Below are 6,000 nucleotides of genomic sequence, written 5' to 3'. Positions count from 1 at the left end.
TTGTAAATCTCCTCTGCACCCTTTCTATGGCTTCCACATCCTTCCTGCAGTGAGGTGACCAAAACTGAGCACAGTGCTCCAAGTGGGATCTGACCAGGGTTCTATATAGCTGCAACATTACCTCTCGGCTCCTAAATTTAATTCCACGATTAATGAAGGCCAATACACCATACGCCTTCATAACCACTGAGTCAACATGCGCAGCAGCTTTGAGTGTCCTATGGACTCGGACCCCAAGATCCCTCTGATCCTCCATACTGCCAAGAGTCTTACCGTTAATACTACATTCTGCCATCATATTCGACCTACCAAAATGAACCACTTCACACTTATCTGGGTTGAACTTCATCTGCCACTTTTCAGCCCGGTTTTGCATCCTATCAATGTCTCGCTGTAACCTCTGACAGCCCTCCACACTCTCCACAACACCTCCAATCTTTGTGTCATCAGCAAACTTACTAATCCATCCCTCCACTTCCTCATCCAGGTCATTTATAAAAATCACAAAGAGTAAGGGTCTCAGAACAGATCCTTGAGGCACTCCACTGGTGACTGACCTCCATGCAGAATATGACCTGTCTACAACCATTCTTTGCCTTCTGTGGGCAAGCCAGTTCTGGATCCACAAAGCAATGTGCCCTTGGATCCCATGCCTCCTTATTTTCTCAATAAGCCTTGCATGGAGTACCTTGTCAAATGCTTTGCTGAAATCCATATACACCGCATCTACTGCTCTTCCTTTGTCAATATGTTTAGTAACATCTTCAAAAAATTCAATCAAGCTCATAAGGCATGACCTGCCCTTGACAAAGCCATGTTGACTATTCCTAATAATATTGTACCTCTCCAAATGTTCATAAATCCTGCCTCTCAGGATCTTCTCCATCGACTTACCAACCACTGAGGTAAGACTCACTGGTCTATAATTTCCTGGACTATCTCTACTCCTTTTCTTGTATAAAGGAACAACATTCACAACCCTCCAATCCTCTGGAACCTCTCCCATCCCTATTGATGATGCAAAGATCATTGCCAGAGGCTCAGCAATCTCCTCCCACGTCTCCCACAGTAACCTGGGGTACATCTCATCCGGGCCTGGCGATTTATCCATCTTGATGCTTTCCAAAAGTTCCATCACATCCTCTTTCCTAATATCTATGTGCTCAAGCTTTTCAATCTGCTGCAAGACATCACTATTATCACCAAGAGTCTTTTTCATAGTGAATACTGAAGTAAAGTATTCATTAAGTACCTCTGCTATTTCCTCCGGTTCCATACACACTTTCCCACTGTCACATTTATAGGTTTTATTCTTTCACGTCTTATCCTCCTGCTCTTCACATAAAAGTAGAATGCCTTGGGGTTTTCCTTAATCCTGCCCGCCAAGGCCTTCTCATGGCCCCTTCTGGCTCTCCTAATTTCCTTCTTAAGTTCCTTCCTGCTAGCCTTATAATCTTCTAGATCTCTAACATTACCTAGCTCTCTGAACCTTTTGTAAGCTTTTCTTTTCTTCTTGACCAGATTTATTATAGCCTTTGTACACCACGGTTCCTGTACCCTACCATAACTTTCCTGTCTCATTGGAATGTACCTACGCAGAACTTCACACAAATATCCCCTGAATATTTGCCACATTTCTTCCATACTTTTCCCTGAGAACATCTGTTTCCAATTTAAACCTCCAATTTCCTGCCTGATAGCCTCATAATTTCCCTTACTCCAATTAAATGCTTTTCTAACTTGTCTGTTACTATCTCTCTCCAATGCTATGGTAAAGGAGACAGAATTATGATCACTATCTCCAAAATGCTCTCCCACTGAGAGATCTGACACCTGACCAGGTTCATTTCCCAATACCAAATCAAGTACAGTACAGCCTCTCCTCTTGTAGGCTTATCTACATATTGTGTCAAGAAACCTTCATGAATACACCTAACAAACTCTGTGGGTGGAGATTAGGAACAGGAAGGGGTCAATAACTTTACTGGGTGTTTTCTATAGGCCGCCCAATAGTAACAGATATCGAGGAGCAGATAGGGAAACCGATCCTGGAAAGGTGTAATAATAATATGGTTGTTGTGTGGGAGATTTTAATTTCTCAAATATAGATTGTCAAATATGGGAGAGTTCTCTCTCCTGGGTCAGTCTTTCACGTTGCCCCCAGGTACAGCCATCTTAAGATTTTCCCTCTCCCAAGGATGAGGTTTCCAGAGTTTCTGTTTGTATTTTATGCAATGGAGTTGATAGCTCCATGCTGAACTTTTGCAGATGGGTTTGGGACCATCCAAAGTTCGGAGTTCAATTCCAGTGCCATCGGTAAGAAGTTGTTTATTCTTCCCATGAATGTGTTGGTTTCTTCCGGGTACACTGGATTCTTCCCAGTCTAAAGACTTAAATTAGAATTGCTGGGATGTGGGAACTGAACAGAAGAGATTGAGGAAGGGGCGGTTGGCTCACAAATCAAGAAAGCTTGTAGACAGTGTGAGAGGGAGGATAGGTAGGTGTTAGAGAAGGGATATGCTCAGGCAGATGGTTTGAGATGTGTCTATTTTAATGCAAAGAGTATCATGAACAAAGCGGATGAACTTAGAGTGTGGATCAATACTTGGAGCTATGATGTTGTGGCCATTACAGAGACTTGGATGGCTCAGGGGCAGGAATGATTACTTAGAGTGCCAAGCTTTAAATGTTTTAGAAAGCACAGGGAGGCAAAAGAGGTGGAGGTGTGGTACTGTTGATCAGAGATAGTGTCATGACTGCAGAAAAGGAGAAAGTTATGGAAGGATTGTCCACTGAAGTTAGGAACATCAAGGGGTCAATAACTCTACTGGGTGTTTTTTACAGGCTACCTAATAGTAACAGGGACATCGAGGAGCAGATAAGGAGACAGATTCTGGAACGTGCAATAATAACAGGGTTGTCATGGTGGGAGATATTAATTTCCCCAATATTGATCGGCATCTCCCCAAAGCAAGGGGTTTAGATGGGGTGGATTATGTTAGGTGTGTTTAGGAAGGGTTTCCTGACACAATATATAGATAACCTTACAAGAGGAGAGGCTGTACTTGATCTGGTATTGGGAAATTAACCTGGTGTGGTGTCAGGTGTCTCAGTGGGAGAGCATTTTGAAGATAGTGATCACAATTCTGTCTCCTTTACCATAGCATTGGCGAGGGATAGGAACGGACAAGTTAGGAAAGCTAATTGGCATAATGGGACATATGAAACTATCAGGCAGGAACTTGGAAGCATAAATTGGGAACAGATGTTCTCAGGGAAATGTACGACAGAAATGTGGCATATGTTCAGGGGATATTTGTGTGGTGTTCCAATAGGTACATTCCATTGAGACAGGGAAAGGATGGTAGGGTACAGTAACCATGGTGTACAAAGGCTGTTGAAAATCTAGACAAGAAGAAAAGAAAAGCTTACAGAAGGTTCAAAATAAACCAAGTAATGATAGAGATCTAGAAGAGTATAAGCCTAGCAGGAGCTGAAGAATGACATTAAGAGAGCCAGAAGGGGTCAGGAGAAGGCCTTGGTGGGCAGGATTAAGGAAAACCCCAAGGTATTCTACAAGTATGTGAAGAGCAAGAGGATAAGATTTGAGAGAATAGGACCAATCAAGTTGACAGTGGAAAAATGTGTACAGAACCAGAGGAGATAGCGGAGGTACTTAATGAATACTTTCTATCAGTATTCACTATGGAACAGAACCTTGACAATTGTGGGGATGACTTACAGCAGACTGAAAAGCTTGAGAATATAGACATTAAGAAAGAAGATATGCTGAAGATTTTGAAAAGCATCAAGTTGGATAAGTCACGAAGAGCAGACAAGATTTACCCCAGGCTACTGTGGGAGACGAGGGAGGAGATTGCTGAGACTCTGGCAATGATCTTTGAATCATCAATGGGGATGGGAGATGTTCTGGAGGATTGGAGGGTTGCGGATGTTGTTCTTTTATTTAAGAAAGGGAGTAGAGGTAGCCCAGGAAATTATAGTCCAGTGAGTCTTACCTCAGTGGTTGGTAAGTTGATGGAGAAGATCCTGAGAGGCAGAATTTATGAACATTTGTAGAGGCATAACATGATTAGGAATAGTCAGCATGGCTTTGTCAAAGGCAGATTGTGCCTTACAAGTCTGATTGAATTTTCTGAGGATGTGACTAAACATATTGATGAAGGTAGAGCAGTAGATATTGTGTATATGGATTTCAGCAAGGCATTTGATAAGGTAGCCCATGCAAGGCTTATTGAGAAAGTAAGGAGGCATGGGATCCAAGGGGACCTTGCTTTGTGGATCCAGAACTGGCTTGCCTACAGAAGGCAAAGAGTGGTTGTAGACAGGTCATATTCTGCATGGAGGTTGATGACCATTTGTGTGCCTCAGGCAACTGTTCTGGAACCTGTTCTCTTTGTGATTTTTATAAATGACCTGGATGAGGAAATGGAGGGATGGGTTAGTAAATTTTCTGATGACACAAGGGTTGGGGTTGTTGTGTATAGTGTGGAGTGCTGTCAGAGGTTACAGTGGGACACTGATAGGATGCAAAACTGGGCTGAGAAGTGGCAGATAGAATTCAACCCAGATAAGTGTGATGTAGTTCATTTTAGTAGGTCAAATATAATGGCAGAATATAGTATTTATGGTCATACAGTGCATTGGCCTTCATCAACTGTGGGAATGAGTTCAAGAGCTGAGAGGTAATGTTACAGCTGTATAGAACCCTGGTCAGACCCCACTTGGAGTACTGTGCTCAGTTCTGGTCACCTAACTACAGGAAGGATGTGGAAACTATAGAAAAGGTGCAGAGGAGATTTACAAGGATGTTGCCTGGATTAGGGAGCATGCCTTATGAGAATAGGTTGAGTGAACTCAGCCTTTTCTTCTTGGAGTGGCGAAGGATGAGAGGTGACCTGATAGAGGTGTATAAGATGATGAGAGGCATTGATCGTGTGGATAATCAGAGGCTTTTTCCCAGGGCTGAAATGGTTAACACAAGAGGGCATAGTTTTAAGGTGCTGGGGAGTAGGTGCAGAGGGCATGTCAGGGGCAAGTGTTTTATGCAGAGAATGGTAAGTGCATGGAATGGGCTGCCAGTGATGGTGGTGGAGGCGGATACAATAGGGTCTTTTCAGAGACTCCTGGATAGGTACATGGAGCTTAGAAAAACAGAGGGCTATGGCTAACCCTAGGTAATTTCTAAAGTAAGTATATGTTCGGCACAGCATTGTGGGCTGAAGGGCCTGTATTGTGCTGTAGGTTTTCTGTTTCTAAAGATGTGTAAGTTGGTAGGTTAATTCATCATTGTCATTATGTGCTGTGTCATATGACATAGGTAACCATGATCTCCTGACTGTAGTTGTTCTGGTCAAATTTTTCTACAGAAGTGGTTGGCCATTGCCTTCTGGGTAGTGGACTGGAGGGATAAAATACGTATCTGAGCTCTAAATCGCTGAGCATCATTAAATGAAACCATGGGCATAAGAGATTCTGCAAATGCTGGAGATCCAGAGTAACACACAATGCTGGAGGAACTCAGCAGGTGAGGCAGCTTCTATGGAGTGAAATAAAGAGCTGACATATCAGACTGAGACCCTTCAAGAGGGTGGTGAATGCCAGTGTGTGAATGTGGACGTCAAGTGAGACCATGGTTGTCCCTTTCAAATACCTTACAGCTTCTTGACGGTAGTGTTTCTGGTACTGTGCATTCAGTCTCGCCTGAGCAGACACCATTACCTAACAGTCAGTCAGTTACCATACAGTTTCTCTCGTTCACATGTGATGGATGCATACTGTACGTGAAGTCTCACCTCAGAGACACAATAGGTAAACGAGGAACCTGAATTATGGGTAGTATGTTAGTTCAATGCCTTTGGGAATTGTGTAGCAAGTGAAATCTGGTACTAATTCACAGTAAGAACACAGTATAATGACAAAACTCATTTAATGTTTCAAGGCATGTTCATCGAAGAGAAATAAAGACTCTGCAATATT

The sequence above is a fragment of the Hemitrygon akajei genome, chromosome 3, assembly GCF_048418815.1.
Source record: "Hemitrygon akajei chromosome 3, sHemAka1.3, whole genome shotgun sequence".
Lineage (NCBI taxonomy): Eukaryota > Metazoa > Chordata > Chondrichthyes > Myliobatiformes > Dasyatidae > Hemitrygon > Hemitrygon akajei.
The sequence above is the reverse complement of the archived record's forward strand: the minus strand, read 5'-3'. Positions refer to the sequence as shown.